The sequence below is a fragment of the Danio rerio genome, chromosome 22 (assembly GCF_052040795.2).
Source record: "Danio rerio strain M-AB ecotype USA chromosome 22, GRCz13ab, whole genome shotgun sequence".
Lineage (NCBI taxonomy): Eukaryota > Metazoa > Chordata > Actinopteri > Cypriniformes > Danionidae > Danio > Danio rerio.
The window spans coordinates 13,006,982-13,025,250 of NC_141042.1; the positions used below are offsets into that span (position 1 = coordinate 13,006,982).

An 18,269-nucleotide genomic window follows, 5' to 3' on the forward strand; every position below is an offset into this window, starting at 1 on the left:
GAGCTCAAACCAACCATGTACTTAAAAACTCAGTTAGGTCAACTCAAACCGTTTGAGGAAAACGATTGCTACAAACACTTTGAGTTAAAAAAACGAATCTATATGAGTACTGTGAACTTGAGAATCCTGAGAATACTGTGAGCTTGTGAATCTATATGAGTACTTTGAACTATGAGCACTGTGATATATATATATACACACACATAAATATACACACATATATATAAACATACATGCATATATATATATATATATATATATATATATATATATATATATATATATATATATACATACATATATATATGTATATATATATATATATATATATATATATATATATATGTGTGTGTGTATATATATATATATATATATATATATATATATATATATATATATATATATATATATATAGCTCTAGCATATATGAAGATATCTGGCAGATGTGTCTTTATGCAGTTGTGCTTCATCATCTTCCTAATGACTCATTCCTTATTATTACATTCAGAGTATGTGTGACTTTGCCCAGGGCGTCCTATCTCTTCCTGTGTGTTCCTCAATTTCATTCATGTGGTCTCGGGTCACTTCCCCCTGAGGAAGGAAGTGACCTTGAGATGACCTTCGCCCAGCCCTTTCCGGAGTCTTTATTCATAAACCCCACAGGCCTGAAGCTCTGAGCGGCGTTCCTTCATTTTATGCTGAAATATGTCCATATTGATTCTATGGATGAAAACACATTTTTGTAATAGGGACTTTGCTTACGCCTATATTTTTCTAACTCATGTGACTTCTGTTGATGATGAAACCACATTGTTGCACTTTTGGGTCAAATGTGGACAAACCCAGTTTTTGGGTTAAGAACAAAAATACTGAAAAAGCGGGTTTGTCCATGTTTGACAAAATTGGGTCAAAGCAGACAATAATTTTTAATATTTTTGCAAATAACTTCAAATGTTGCAGAATTACTTAATGTAAGATTTTTTTTTTCAATTTCTGTACCTGATTTGCCTATACCCTGAAAACCATAAAGCACTGTTAGTTTCACTTTTATATTTGCTTTAGCACATTTATCTGTGCTTGTAAATTGTTTATTACATTTCATACAAGATTTGTCCCCCTACAAAATAATGCCAACTAATTGAAAATTAATAAGTTGTTTCCAGATATTAAAAAAAAATCTATTTATCTAATGATAAAGTATTTATATTGCAATATAAAATCGCAGAAATACAAAATATCGCAATGTCAGATTTTTCCAATATCATGCAGCTCTGGTTTGCGGACAAAAAAAATCTGACAAATGAAATACAACATCAGAACAGTGTTTTTAGGCGTGGGAACCATAGCATAAGCAGAATAATTCACTCCTGTGCATTAAATTATTGAACAATAATGCACACTTGAGGTTTAATGGCCATTTGGAACACTTCAGCATCACCAGGTTGGGTGTGCATTACTGTAATTTTCTAATAAACCAACAGCCTATCATCAATATTCCTTAAATGTACACCCACACAAAAAAATGCTGGGTTACTTAAATCCAATTTTGGGTTAAAAAATAAACCAATAAAATTTTGTGGTTTAAAGCTTGATTAAATATTTTAACCCAAATGGGTTTGTTCATAAAGTATGTACTTCAGAAAAGTCGCATAAATTAAATAAAAATATTCAATTCCTGTAACTTCTCTAAAATAAATATGGCACTAAATGTAAACTAGCTGTCGTCCCGGCATATGCAGCAGATGCCAGATTCACAAGCATCAGTCAATGCTGAAATCTTCATTCTTTTCTTTGTGGTAACGCAGACTATCAGCTGCGGAGAGCGTTGTGGTTTGTGACAGACAGCAATGGCAGAGATGAATCCAGGCGATTATGAACACACTGTGGCCCTGATTAATTGTGCGAGTTGTGAAAGTGCGCTTTGTTGTTGCGCTGAGAGTGAAAGTGATTCATTACAGCAGCATCTGACTGGAGCTCACATTAATAGTGTTTCCTTTACACACGATGGCTCATATATCACACAGAAACATGGAATATATTCACACTAAGCTTGATGAATGATAACACAGGCCTGTCAGATGGGTGTTAGTGTGATTTTGTGTGTGTAAACAAAATAGAAAGCAGTTGTTGTGAAATTACTTAGAGAAAAGTATTTTGGTGGTAATATGGTAAAGGATTACTATAGAAAAGTAAAGGAAGTTGTGGTAAAAATATGGCAATTTATATATTTTATATATATAATTTTATATATATATACAGTACAACAGTTCTGTCTGGTTCTTGAACCTGATTGGCTGATAGCAGTGCAATATTCTACCAGTAACAGCACTCGTCCAGCCTCTTAACCCTTCACCCTTGTATATTGGTCCACCCACATACAGCAACAAACAGAGGACACTCTACAGTTTGACAAATATTGCTGCTGTTGGGCAACATAATGTACTTTTGAGGCTTTTTTAGACGAGAATGTAGTTGTTTAGATTGCAACTGCAGTTTATTATAATGCCTATTTTGAATATTTATAGTTTCTGAGAGACAGTGTGTTGGGGGTCATTAGCCTGTCACAAAGCAGACCAAAGACAGTTGATGTTGTCCATCCACAAGAAGGCGACAGAGACTGCAAAATAAGCCTCAAGGGGAGAAAAAAATACAGCTTAATTTAAAAACTAGATCTGATCAAATCATTATAAAACTAGTAAGTGACTCTCTTTTGTATGCTGTAGTGCTGTATTTATATCATGGTGATTGTAGTGTGTTTAGTGTGAGATGGGACTTATCTTAAAGACTTAAAACTTGAGATGGTTTCTATGTGTCTCCTGTTTTTGTAATTGCAGACTACTTCACTAAACAGAAAGAAAGAAGAAATGCACGCATGTGCTTAGGTAGTGTTTGCTTTGCTTTGGCTTTTTCGTGGTTTATTATTGTGGTCTCCCTATTGCAACAGAGAAAACCTGGGAAATCTCTGTAGACTGATGGCATTTCATGCCGTTCAGCCTTAAAATTTTAAAATGTGAGCAAAATCCCCTGTTTTGTCATCACTTTAGATATTACGCTAGAGAATCATTCAAATACTGGCTAAAGTGAAAGGTTCCTGCTGTTCTGACATCAGCTGCAGATGTGAATGAATGGCGGAAAAAAGTAGTTCCTCTTACAAAAGGATTTTGAGACTTTCCGTGTTTGATTTTCTTATTTATATACACAATTATGCTGTGGAACTGTTGTATAAACGCAATATCACTCTCGTAGCATTGCAATGTGGCTGTATATTATCACTGGTTGGACACTAAGAGACTCAGCCTGTGGCCTTTTGCCAACGCACGCCTCCCACCAATGCTGATATACAGCCACATCGCACTGCTACTCATGTGAGATATATATATATAAATCTTTTGTAAATATAATATAATGTATACATATATTTTAAATAAATTATACACACTTTCTATAAATCAAACAATATTAATAGCTAATAATAGATCATAGCAATTATGCTTATATTTTTTAACCAAATATATTGCAATAACTTTCTGTCATTACTATAAATTACTGCACCATTAATATTCTTTTCATATTCTATAGTAAATTTTTTTTTTTTTTTTTTTAGGGTTTTGCATTTAACTAGGAAAGAATTGGGTTACTGTACCTCTTCTCTACACACATTTTATATCATGTGTATCATTTTACACATAATATTATCTAATGCAGTCTATTTGTTTACAGAAATAACACAATATTTAGTATAATAAATTTAAATGCATTAAAAATAACAAATTATAAATATGTTTACATATGATAGTATAGTTTATTTTTAACATTATTTATTTATTACTCCGATATACTTAAAAACAGCATATTTGCATGTGTATAATAAATGATATACATAAAATAATGTTTATTACTGCTATATAAGTAAAAATAGGCCACTTTTTTTTTTTATCAGATACTAGTATTATAATTAAATTATGTACCAAATAGAACTAAATACTTCCATGAGTTCCATGAGTAGCATAGGAATACAGACATGATACTCTGCTACTATGTTCTTGTACCATAGTTTAAATATAGTATCCAAAAACACTTTAAAGAATACAATAATTAAATGAAACTAAAGAGTTCAATAACATATCCAAATAGCTATGGCACAATATATATATATATATATATATATAAAATGCACAATGCCATCAAGGTCATGTTAAGTGTTGTTAAATGTCTTAAATGTAGAACAAACACACCCTAAAACTCACATCAAATGGAGCCAATATATTCCTTTAGCCAAGTTAAAGTAACTCAAAGTTGTTGATTTACATCAATTCCTTAAATATAAGACTTGACTTATACAGTGGGCTTTAGCCGTACTTCCCAAATAACCTCTACAAGCTACTGATTGTATGTGTGTAAGTCTCTAGTGGATGTTTTCTGGTTGAACGGACTCTCAAATGTGTGAACACACGTCTGCAGCCAGGGGAAATGTCAGAAACCTGATAACAAGACCCGTCGATGTGTTGTGTCTGGTCTGGAGGTTTTGTTTTCAAACTCCTCTGAATATTAGACGACATATTAAAACGAATGCCTGCCGGGTTTTAATAGTGTGTGTGCTCAGGTACCCGTAAATGTCACCCTCGCTGTTCTCACACTTTGCATTAATCGACCAAGGTTACAGTACGTGACAAATGAAATGTCAAGCGATATGTACTGACCAACATATTGTAGTGCTCAACGTCTACAGACAAATTGCAATTTACTCTTGGGTGTAGAGAGTAGAGTTCGATTTTTATGTGTGTTTTTTGGTTAGGCATGCTCCTGGCTGGCTCGCCAAATTATTTGATTTTTCAATCTAGATAACTCGAAATCCTTTTGCACTTTGGGATTCTGGACACAAAATCAATATGTTCAGGAATGAACCGCTTTGTATTGCTTTTGTGAGATGAGCAGAGGTTAAAGGTCATGTTTATGAGTGTCTGTGTGTGTGTGTCTCAGATAGGATGCAGTGTCATATTGGGTCCATACTGAAATACTGTCATTTGTACAGCTATTTCAAGGTAACTCTTGGCCGTATGCGTTCACACGCTTCGCTTTAACACCTGTCAGACGGGGAGGAAATTAAATCATGTCCCACTGCTGGAAACACAAACACCCAAACACACATACAGCGCTGATAAGACGGGCACTAATTGAAATTCCATTCTTAATGGCCCCTAAGTGCAGATCACCAATAGACCGCACGGGTGATTGACTTTTATTGTGCTTTTGGTGTCTGTCTTGACCCGCCTAACCATGATGCCTTGGGGGAAAGAGGCAAGGACGACTTCCATGCAATAGCTCAATTTGTCTTCTCCATGAAGGCGATGTGACATGTGCTTTTTCTATTACAAAACGTTTCATGCAGACGTTTGTTGTGGATTTCGGTAGTCTGGGAGAAAGCAGTTTATAAGAACATTCAGGGTGGATTTGCATTTCAAACTAAGTGTTAAAGCTTTGACGTCACGTTCTAGCGCCACTGATGCAATCAATTATGTGCTTGAATAGGCTTCTTTTTGGGGGCATATTTACTACTGTTGGGGTGTGAAAAGAAAGATTTGCAACTGTTGATTCTCGGAATTGAGTCTATTGAATTCTAAAGCCGGGAAATGGAGTCGATTCCAAAATACGTCCCAAGCTGCAAATTAGACGTATTAAACACCAAATGTTTCCCTGATCGATCAATTTTTTTAAAACACTGTGCAGTAATTTAGTATGTTGGTGTTTTTGTTTGTCGTAACCCAGTTAATAAACATGCATTACATAGATAAATAAAACTATATACACACACACATATACACACAATCATCTATAGGGTTTACAGAAAATGGTAAAAAAAAATAAAACATCCAGTGAGAGGCAGTTCTGTGAGCGCAAATGCCTTGTTGATGCCAGAGGTCAGAGGAGAATGGCCAGACTGGTTCAAGCTGATAGAAAGGCAACAGTAACTCAAATAAGCACTCGTTACAACTCAGAAATGCAGAAGAGCATCACTGAACACACAACACATCCAACCTTGAGGCAGATGGGCTACAGCAGCAGAAGACCACACCGGGTGCCACTTCTGTCAGCTAAGAACAGAAAACTGAGGCTACAATTCACACAGGCTCACCAAAATTTTGACAATAGAAAATTGGGAAAACATTGCATGGTCTGAAGAGTGTCAATTTCTGCTGGGACATTCAGATGGTAGGGTCAGAATTAGATGTCAACAACATGAAAGCATGGATCCATCTTGCCTTGTGTCAACGGTTCAGGCTGCTGGTGGTGGTGTAACGATGTGGGGGATATTTCAATGGCACACTTTGTGCCCATTAGTACCAATTGAGCATCGTATCAAAGCCACAGTATTGTTGCTGACCATGTCCATCCCTTTATGAACACAGTGTATTCATCTTCTGATGGCTGCTTCCAGCAGGATAACGCGTCATGTCATAAAGCTTGAATCATCTCTGATTGGTTTCTTGAACATGACAATGAGTTTACTGTACTCAAATGGCCTTCACAGTCACCAGATCTTTATCCAATAGAGCACCTTTGGGATGTGGTGGAATGGGAGATTCGCATAGACATATTCATGGATCTGCTCAAGTTAAATAATACCTTGCCCCGTTTGCATTGAATTTGTATGTAATCTACTTGCACAAATACTTAAATTTGATGATTGTTTAAATTATTTTGACACTGGAATTTGGGGTAAAACTCTGGTTATATAAATGCTAAACAATGCTCCAAATGGTTACTTTTCCTGATGAAAACCTCACACAATTTAGGTACAAATTGTCATCACCATTCTAACATTAAAACAAGTTGTATATATTGAGTTAGTTTCATATTCTTAATAAATGACAACTTATTTACATTATGGGGTGTTTTTTTTTTATAAGTCGTTAACATTTTAAGACTTTTTATTTAAAAAACAAATGCTACACACACTGTTTGCTATATGGAATGCAAAAACTTTGATGCTCTATATCTCAAAATCATTCAGAACGCAGATAGAACCTTGTAATTCCAAGGTGACGATAATATGTCTACATATATATACATTCATTTTCTTTTCGGTTTAGTCCTTTTATTAATCTGGAAATGTCACAACGGAATGAACCGCCAACTTATCCAGTATATGTTTTACACAGCGGATGCCTTTCCAGCTGCAACCCATCACTGGGAAACACCCATATATACTCATTCACACACATACACTACGGACAATTTAGCCTACCCAATTCACCCATGTTTTTGGACTTTTGGGGAAACTGGAGCACCCAGAGGAAATCTATGCCAACACTGAGAACATGCAAACTCCAAACAGAAATGCCGACTGACCCAGCCGGGACTCAAACCAGCGACCTTCTTGCTGTGAGACGACCTATGGCCACCTATGATTCCTTAATTCAAATCACTCGTACTCAAATGAAACAGCATCAGTTGATATCAGTTAGTAAATGTGCTACCAATACGACAATTTCCAGAGAATTTGTCTGAATCAGAGAAAGTTTGTTCAAAGTCGAGGTTGATCAAGGCTACCAAAACACTCATTTACAAGGATTTTATTGCAGTAAAGACACTGCCTAAGGAAAAGGGACGGAGTTTTGAAACCGTGATTTCTCCCACTGAGGTGTTTCTCAAGTGTTAGAAATGTCACTTCCCATCCGTGTCCCTGTAACCCAGACGAACACACACACACACACACACACACACACACACACACACACACACACACACACACACACACACACACACACACACACACACACACACACACACAGCAAGATCAATAGGTGCTGTCTACAAGGCTTTGTTCTGTAAATCCTGAAGCTGGGAGAATCAGTCATGCACAGCTGCAGAATACAGACAGAGGAAACAGACAATAGATGCTGTAGGGTAGGCTGTGTGTGCGCGTGTGTGCGTGTGTGTGTGTGTGTGTGTGTGTCAGAGCAGATTTGTGTGATCAAAACCTCTAAATACAAAGCAGAACACAACAGATTAGCTACCTGTACTAATAAAAGTTCACAAAAACCTTTAAAGACAGATACAGAGCAGTGGATTTTTCATCAGTAAGTGTTTATCATTTGCTCTGCACATTTGAAAACTGCAACGGGAGTTCTAAAATCAAAGACAATCACTAGGCCTTAAAGCTCATAGTACTCAATCTGGCATTTGCACACTTGGAAATAGATTTGATCTATTGTTTGTTAAATAAAAACTTTTTGATAACTTTTTCAAATCTGGTTAAACTGGGTCTGTGTTTTATATAAACAACGCCATAGAGCCTTGTGTAATACTTGATTCAGATTGGTCAAGATGAACATTCTGCATTTAGAAATGTTCTTATAATAATAATGCTATCATTATTTTAAGAAGCCTGCTTTACATTCCGTCTGTTAAAACCAGTGTGCGAATTATACATTGACCATCAGCGGGGTCAAATTTTTTGGTAATGTTAGCTTGTATAATACATCACTCAGTTATTTCTGTATTTAAGTTTTCAGGGTTTTGAAGGATATTTAGTGTATCCTGACCTACAGGATACACTAAATATCCTCTGATTAGCTATTTCAGAGGTTACTGTAGGTCAAAATATAAAACTCTGGATCTAATGTGACTTTACCTTCAGGCCATAGAAACAAACATCTATTTTACAAGAAAACAGTCTTGTGAACACTTACCATATCTATTGGTGATCTAGATCTGCAGTTTCAAACTGTTGAAAACATTTTCTTTCTGGCACAGACTGATTAGCACGATTATGTGTTCACAATGGTATGAACCATAATAGGGGTGGCCAAATGTATATTTATATTGTATATTATTTTAATTGTTAGCATTACTTTAAATACAGATCAGAGCAAACTATTTGTCAGTATTAATGGGCTGACCCCCCATACATCTAGAGTTAATCAAGAGTTAATTAGGGCGGTCAATCCCCCCAATCCCCCCTATAATTCGCACCCTGATTAAAACTGTTTTAAAAATTTCAGTAATCCATTCACAAATATTGTTACTAACAAGTTCCCTCCATCCCCTTTCATTATGAGTCATTCAAAAAATCCTAAAGGTTTCTTAATTTTTTAAAGGAATTTTTTTGGGTTAAAAGCAACATGTCTGGCACTGTACATCACATAAGCTATTACATACGATGAACATTTATACTGAATGGTCATGAAATCAGGCTAATTAAAATGTAATTTTTTTTATTAAATGGCTATCTGGTCCTTGATTGTGATTGGTCGAGCTGCATTCAAAGCTGTTGTAAAATACTCTACAAACATACACTTATGTCTGTTGCTGGGCAAACATTTCACTATCAGTATACGGATTTAAAGAAACTATTTTATATGCTTTATTTAATATTTTATTTTGTGAAACTTCTTTGTAAAATCAATAAGCCATGTAAAGCTGTGGTTTACAGTTAATTTAGAACAGCTCCATGATGTGTTTCACAATGTCCATAGCTGTTTTAAATTTAGTGTAAACCATGACTTATTGCTTTAACATACAGGCTTACTATAGCAAATGAATTAAATAAATCAATTAATTAATTAATAAAGTCACTAAGCCGAAAATAAAACAAAATGTATGAATAAATTATTAAATTAAATCATAAAAATCTAATAAAAAAAGTTGTGGATATATTTTGAGTAAATGCATAAAAGCATTCGCTGTAAATGTTATCTGCAAAGTATTATTTGCTTTTTTCCTTAACATCTCGTTGTGACATCCCGCATGGACTAATGGGATCTCAATAACTTCTAGTTACGCCCCTCTACAACAAGTTAAGCCCCCTTCTTGTTGCGTCGCTCTTTTGCAGTCTGCAGACAGATACAATCCACTTGTTAAGTGGGACGTCAAGCAAAGCTGCTTCCGGGTCCAAGCTCTATATCAAACTGAAAGCGGAGACTCATCAAATGGTAATAATAAGCACTGTAATACTTTCGAAAATCACAATCACTATGTATATCCATGCCTAATATCTGATGGCCAGAAAGTAATAAATGTTCAGTAATTGTTAAAATATTCGTGTTTATTTTGCAACAAGTCAAGAGCTTGGCCCCTCCATGTCAACAAGCTTGGGCCTCCTCTGGCCCCCCTAAATTTGGACATGTATTTTTGTGTCAAAACGCCATGAAGAAGCATAATCAACCATCGGTGGCAGACTGCATACATATGACTGAGACCTCTCTCGCGTGCTCTCGGTGTTGCACGCGCTCACTTTCGTGCACACTCACTCTCTCTGTCAGTGATGGTGCTGCGCGCATCAGTTCCCCGCATTAGGCAGAAGTTAACCTCCAAATTGACAAAGGTAATAAAAAGATTCAACTTCAGTCATTTTCATGTTGTGAAAAACTCAAAATGCAAAATGCAGTCTTTATTTTACAAACAGTCTGCAAGTACCGAAGCACAGATGTAGCGCATTGATCAAATGTAGTTTTCAGTCATGTGTAGTAAAAGAAATATTCAACTGGTTTAGTTTTGTCTTCATTCATTTTTGATTTCAGTTGTGACAGAACGAGTCTTTAAACACAATTTATTTGCAACACGTTTTTAAACATATAAGTTTAACTAACTAATGAATAACTACTTTTTTACTTTTCCCATGGTGACAGTGCAAAATATTTTACTAGTTATTTTGCAAGATATTTGAATTTAGACAAAGTCCCTTTAAGTATTCTGTAGACTTTGATTCAGATTAAAATGTCATTTAAAGACTTAATTAGGTTATGTTAACTAGGAAATTTGGATTAATTAGTCAAGTAATTGTGTAACTGGTTTGATGTCTAGAAAAATTAAAAATATAGGCCTACAGATTTCTTAACGAGGCTAATAATACTGACCTTAAAAAAACAATTAAAAAACGGCTTTTATTCAAGAAATAAACAATGAGAAATAAGACTTACTATGATTCTAAAATAATTATTTTTGTTTTATAGGAAATACTGTGAAAATGCCCTTGGTGTGATTTAGATCACTTGGAAAACATTATTTTAAATCAATGGAGGGCAAAAAAATGGACTTCAACTGCATCTGTTAAAGTTTACAGGTGCAAAAATTTGCCTTGATGTGCTTGAATGTTAGAAATGTGTTATCCAACACCAATGCAAAGTTACTATAAAACACATAAATTAACAATGACTTTGAGAATTGTTTAAATAGTTTATGATGAATGTTAAAGTGTGCCCCTAAAAGTACAAGCGGCACCCTGCCCGCCCCCCAGTTACTCTGATCTAGAACCGCCACTGGAATTTCATACGATTTAGCAAGTGAATAGAAGTTTAGCAAATTACATTTTTTAGGTGAACTAGCCCTTTAAAACGGCGACCACATATAAGTATATCCAAACAATTTATTTTCAAATTTGGTAACATTGTTTGTTTTATTTTCCCTAAAATGATAAAAAAAGTCATTTGTTGAAAAACTAAACTTCTTGTTGTAGCCTGTATTTTGAGCCATTAAAAGTATCATCTTGAATCAAATTACACGGATCGCGACTCGCACTTTACTTTTGATTCCCTAAAATGAATCTATTCAAACGAGTCATTTCTCTCAGATGAATCAAACAGAACTGACGTTTTTCAAAGAAAAAACTTTAAAATGAACTGAGTTCTAATAGTCATAGAACTAAATTTGGCGGTTCTTTTGGTGCTTTACGTGAATAAATTGGGATATTTGCACTACTGCTACGTTTTAATTCAGACTAGCTGACAATGTTCGTTCGCGTCAGTGGGAGTCAATCAAGAATGCGACAAATGAACAGACTCGCTTTCTAAACCTGCTTCATTACGCCTCTCTGCATGAAACTGGGATTTTATTTCGCGTTAAGGAGTAATAACCGGCTGACTACATGATCCTCAACGTGAGTCATTGCTTATATTTTTAAACTCCTGGGTAAACCCTCAAGCCGGTTCACAAACACTGTAAAAAATGTAGATATAAGCTGCAAACACTAAAGTAAATGTTCTCACAGTGGGCAGTCAGCTGAGCATATGCTAAGGTCTCTGCCTTTCGCTCTGGACACAACAAACACTTCTGCCATCTGCTTTTCTCTTTGCCCTTTCTCATACACACCTGTCCTACAATGTTAGCATTAGCATTGTGACTCACTCTCAACCCAATCACACCTCTTTTATGCCTCATTTCATTTTTGTTTGATTGCTCATTTTGACATTTTAACAAGGTAGCTATAAATTAAACTGCAGATGTGACTTCAGAAAGGATAATTTCTGCTTTTATATGCTTATATGTGTGGTCCCTGTCTAGTTCAGGGCTAGTTCACCTAAACATTTTAATTAGCTGAACCCTACACTGTGATGCCATTTAGAAATGGTTTTAATTTTCAAAGCATCTGCTAACATTATTGTTTTATTTTTAAGTTCAGAGGTGAACTATCAATAGTTTACCTCGGATCTCAAAAATAGAACAAAACGTTGATCTGTTACTTATTTGAGTAGTATGGCAATAAATGTAATGGGAAATAAACTCACATTGGTAACGTTAGCATTTAGCATAGTAGCAGCATTTGTACCTGAGGTAATTTTTGTTAAAGTAGCATAAGCTTAATGTGAAAGCATTTCTAAAATTTTAATTTTGCGTATCACCGTCGCAGATGGTTAGTACAAAATCTTCTTTTAACATGGAAAAGATAGCTTTTATCGAATGTCGTGTGTAGTTGGGACACGATGTCAGGCCATCCATTGCATAGGTGATTTTTTATTTTTTAAGGGTGCTTTCACACTTGGTTCACTTGCCTGGACCGCACCCAAGTTCGATTGTGCTCTCATGCCACCTTCTCGGTTGGTTTGTGTTCACATTGTCTTTTTTCTTTCTGAACCCTGGTACACTTGCGTCATCGAGCTGCTGTTTTGTTTACGGCTGTTGCTAGGTGACGGTCACGAAAGCAAAGCGCCGAAATGAAAAGACGTCCGCTCATCGCGGCTGTTCTGCTTTTACTGAATCTTTTGGTTTTGGACATACAGAAGGCGACTCGCGTCCATCTTGCACTAAAATATTTTAAACATTCAGAACATTACACAGTGTCTGCAGAAGCCATTTTTGGAGGAGACGAGCGGACCCTGGCTCAGTCCTGCTTGTCACCAAGGTACGAAACATGACACACACAAACACGAATGAACAATATGAAAACCATAGTTTGTTGTACAGTTAGCGGTTCACTTCCATTATTTGGCTGTTGCTAGGTGTAAAGTCACGAAAGCAAAGTGCTAAAATGAAAAGACGTCCACACATCCCGGTCGATTTTCTTCTACTGAATCTTTTGGTTTTGGACATACAGAAAGCAACTCGCGTCCATCTGCTGCAAAAATATTATAACATTCCGAACATCACACAGTGTCTGCAGAAGCCGTTTTTTGGGGAGACGAGTGGACATCATTGTGTATCACTGTTTGCCGTGGGTCACTCTCGATTGTCACCAAGTTACGAAACATGACACACAGACACACACACACAAATACGAATGAACGATATGAAAACGATAATTTGTTGTACAGTTGGCAGTTCACTTTCGTTATTTGGTACGATTGCATTCACTTCAGAAGTGAACCGTAGCAGAGTTCGCATGAACCGTACCCCAGACCACCTCTTTCAGGCAGACTTGGGTACAGTTCACAGGTGCACACATTCACACTAGCTAAACATACCATACTATGATGTCAAATGAACCCTGGTGCAGACCAAAAGTGCTAGTGTGAAAGCACCCTTAGTTAAGATTTTTTTGGGGGATTTGGTGATTCAAAAAATGCAATCTCTTTCGCTAATTTTATTTTACACTAGACAAAATGTAGAACTTTTTTTAAAAATTTGTTTATTATAGTACCACTCAGGGCATTGAGATTAAAAATGTTTATTTTTATTTTAAGCATAATTATTTTGTATTTATTTGTTAACAGGCTTCCATTTTGTTGTCCAACCTTTAAAATGGGCGGGATTAAACAAGATGATTAGACGTTTAAAAAAGCAAGCGATTGGTCCATATTTTAAATTTCTGCACAGAGAGGTCATGTTTTGATCTTCGATTGGTCCTACGCAGTCACATTATGCGATTTCACAGGTCAGAGTTCACCAAGCTTGAACTTTGCTCCGTATCAAACTGCGAAACTTGTTGCACGAGCTTGCGTTTCCAGTGTGATGCATGCTTATAAATGGAAGTCTATCGGGTGAAAAGTGCAGTGTGATTGCAGCTTTAACCTTAAACATTTAATATCTTTTAATTAGGTAATTAAAAGCATCACAATATGATACATTTATTATGTTTTTTGGCAAAGACAATTTTGTCCTCCATGAGTTTATGTGGAACTTTTTTAAAATAGACATGCAAGGGTTAATATTATTCAAGGCTTAATAGCTAATATAATATATATTAAGCTAATATTGGGATACATGAAGGTTAGTTTGTAGTTATTCATTCATTTATTTTATTTTCAGCTTAGTCCCTTTATTAATCTGGGGTCGCCAAAGTGGAATGAACTGCCAACGTATCCAGCATATGTTTTACGCAGCGGATGCACTTACAGCTGCAACCCATCACTGGGAAACATCCATACACACTCATACACCTCGGACATTTTAGCCGACCCAATTCACCTGTACCGCATGTCTTTGGACTGTGGGGGAATCCGGAGGAAACCCACGCGAATGCGGAGAGAACATGCAAACTCAAACTAATTGATCAACTGACAGCATTCCTGTTGCTTCAATTGTGTAGCATAGCGCTAGCAATGCTAAGATCATGGGTTAAAGTTAACAAATTAACACTTATATCTACACACTTTTAAATGAATTATGTTTATGCATTCAAGTCCTCATTTAGAAAAGTTTGCCTGTTAGATATTTTGCTCGATAAACGTGTGCGGTTTTAAAAGGTCATGCTAATTTTTTTTCCAAAGAATGAACGTTAAGCCGCTGGGAGCTGGAATTGTGTGTGACTGTGTCTTGCTATTTGCTGATGTGACCGCGTGTAATTATCTGAGAGGAATTAATTTTCGAGGTCGTATGTTGGGATAAATCGCGTGTGCGCTTGATAATACCAGTCGCTTTGCACTAATGACTCAATTAGCAAAGAGTCTCCTATCATAATGGGATCAGCAGAGGGAGAAAAAGATTGTCCGAGAAACAAAGAATCCCCCGGGTGAATATCAAAAAGGCTGTCTAGAACATGCCCGAAGTCTTATTTCACTCCAAAAACATTCCACAAAATAAGTCATTATTATTATTTTTGGATAAAGACAATAAAGACGTTGGTATTGTGGTATTATTTTAATACAAAAACTGCGTTCCTAGGCTAATTTTTAGGGATAATTGTCTACTGATATAGTATATGATATTTTTTATTAGCTTGTATTGCCATTTTTAACTGTACTTTTAAGTTGTTTTTTTTCCAAAATATATTTATTTGCATTTGTTTTAAACACATAATACATTTAAATAAAAGAAAAAAAAAAACATACATAAGAGATCCTTACAGAACTTTAACCCCCCCCCCCAATTTTTGCTTGCTTTATATATATATGTATATATATATGTGTGTGTATATATATATATAAATATAATAAAATGTGATTTTTTTTTTATGTGTCATTTTTGCAAATACAATATCCCATTTTTCCCGTCACTCCTGTTGAAATGTCTGCATTTTTTTCCCTGCACCCCCAGCAAGTGCTGATTGACCGAAATGCAGCGACAGTGAAAAAGCTTGACAGACAGACAGACACTTACACACACACACACACACACACACACGCGCTCGGGTCATTATCAGTCCATCAGCCAGCTGTCTCTAACAATATTCGCCATATTCACCTTCAGTGGGCTGTCTGCGGTCCACCTGTCTCTCTCTGCCCGTCTCTCCTCCGCTAATGAATGGGTCCGGGCCAATAATGGAGTCTTTAGAAAGCGCTGTCAGTGTGAAGAGCTGTTTGGGTTGTGCTGGTGTGGCCCTGCAGGAGCCCTCATGTGTATGAAGAGTGCTTTCACATTTAATCCATTCATTAAGCAGGGAATGCTGTAATTATGTTGTGTGTTAACCGTGGGTGAAGATCAGACTACTGTGTGTGTGTGTGTGTGTGCGTGTGTGTGTGTGTGTGTGTGTGTGTATGTATGGGTGTGCGTGTTTGTGTGTGTGTGTGTGTCTAAATAATGCTGTAAAATTTAAGTGTGTATTTGATTGAATGTGACTGTGTGCCTTTGTGTGCGTGTTTGTGTCTTTGTAAATAATGTTGTACGTGTATGAGTGTGTAAATCCGGCTGTAAAATATATACGGTATGTGTGTGTTTGTGTGTGTGTGTGTGTGTGTCTGTGTGTGTGCGTGCATGTGCGTAAAATGTGTTGCAATATTGTAAAATAAGTGTGTGTGTGTGTGTGTGTGTGTGTGTGTGTGTTTGATGGTGTGTGTGTGTGTCTGTGTGCATGTGTGTGTCTTTGTAAATAAGCAATGTTGTAAAATGTGTGTGTTTGATGGTGTGTGTGTGTCTGTGTGCATATGTGTGTCTTTGTAAACAAGCAATGTTGTAAAATGTGTGTGTTTGATGGTGTGTGTGTCTGTGTGCATGTGTGTGTCTTTGTAAATAAGCAATGTTGTAAAATGTGTGTGTTTGATGGTGTGTGTGTGTGTGTCTGTATGCATGTGTGTGTCTTTGTAAATAAGCAATGTTGTAAAATGTGTGTGTTTGATGGTGTGTGTGTGTGTCTGTGTGCATGTGTGTGTCTTTGTAAATAAGCAATGTTGTAAAATGTGTGTGTTTGATGGTGTGTGTGTGTGTGTCTGTGTGCATGTGTGTGTCTTTGTAAATAAGCAATGTTGTAAAATGTGTGTGTTTGATGGTGTGTGTGTGTGTGTCTGTGTGCATGTGTGTGTCTTTGTAAATAAGCAATGTTGTAAAATGTGTGTGTGTCTGTGTGTTTGATGTGTGTTTGTGTGCATGTCTTTGCAATTAAACGATGTTGTAAAATGTATGTGTCTGTATGATGGTGTTTGTTTTGTGTGCATGTGTGTGTCTTTGTAAACAAACAATATTGTGAAATGTGTGTGTGTGTGTGTGTATGTGTATGTCTGTAAATAAACAATGTTGTAAATTATACGTGTATGTGTGTGTATTTGATGGTGTATGTCTGTGTGTGTGTCTGTAAACAAACAATATTGTGAAATGTGTGTGTGTGTGTGTGTGTGTATTTAATGCTGCGTCTGTCTCTGTGTGTGTTTCTTTGTGTGTGCGTAAGTGTGTCTGTGTTTTTGTGTGTTTATACAAATAAACAATGTTGTAATGTATGTTTGTGTGTGCATGCTTGTGAGTGGGTGTTTGTGTGTGAATGTGTGTGTTTGTGTGACTGCTTGTGTATGCGTTTGTGTGTGGCCATACTTGTGCATGCTGTGACAATTTGTTAGTGTGTCTGTGTGCAGTCGCTTGTGTGTGTGTGTGTGTGTGTCTATGTAAATAGATAATCTTGTAAAATATGAGTGTATACTTGTTTGTTTGTGTCTATGTAAGTGTGTGTGTCTTTGTGTCTGTTTTTGCATGTTTGTGCATTTAATTTTGTGTTGTATATGTGTGTTTCTGGATACTGAGTTTGTGTGTGTGTGTTTGTAAGAGAGTGATTGTTTGTGTTTATGTGTGTGTTTGAGATTGCGAGTGCATGTTTGACTGTGTTTGTGTGTGTGGAGAGAAAGATGTTTGTTTCTGCTGCTGTGGAGGAAGCAAAGCAGACGGTCATGAATATATAATAATGTTTATTGTTATTGGACGATCAGGGAAATGTCTGCGGATGGGGAAATAATTCAAACACATTCCAACTTTCATGATTTCCAGAGGAACTGAACATCTGACGGTGTCGTTTGTTTGCAGATGTATTGTTTAGCTGTCAAGGAATTTGCATTTATTTGACAACACTGTGCTTTCAGGGCCAACGCTCTTTTATTTGTGTATTCGAAAAGTTTGCGTACAGGTTACAGTGTTGTCAGAGCAGTTGGCATTCTTGTAGATCTGCAAAGTGTGGTATTACTTATGCCAGGCCAGTAGGTGGTGATTTACCATTTGTAAAGAAACACTAGCTGGTAAAAACTAAGGATGCGGCGATCAAGATTTTTGCAGCCCAGTACTGATTTCTTGTCATGGTGATCGGCCGATACCGAGAACAAATTCTGATGCTTCAAGCTTTTTGATGAATAAATGCGTAGCGCACATTTTTCCTCTAAAGCCGCTTCTTCACTGCCCACGACATTTGGACACGGCTGTCG

The 18,269-nt window shown here is 36.4% G+C and overlaps 1 long non-coding RNA gene across 1 annotated transcript in view; it reads left to right on the forward strand.

Annotated features, from left to right (window-relative positions):
• The first annotated feature begins 11,523 nt into the window (after positions 1-11,523).
• The window catches only part of LOC137489012 (uncharacterized), a 97,797-nt gene continuing 91,051 nt past the window's right edge, over positions 11,524-18,269 (forward strand). The window contains exon 1 of the long non-coding RNA XR_015521774.1: positions 11,524-11,878. This is a non-coding gene — a long non-coding RNA (uncharacterized LOC137489012). The remainder of the gene's footprint in view (positions 11,879-18,269) is intronic.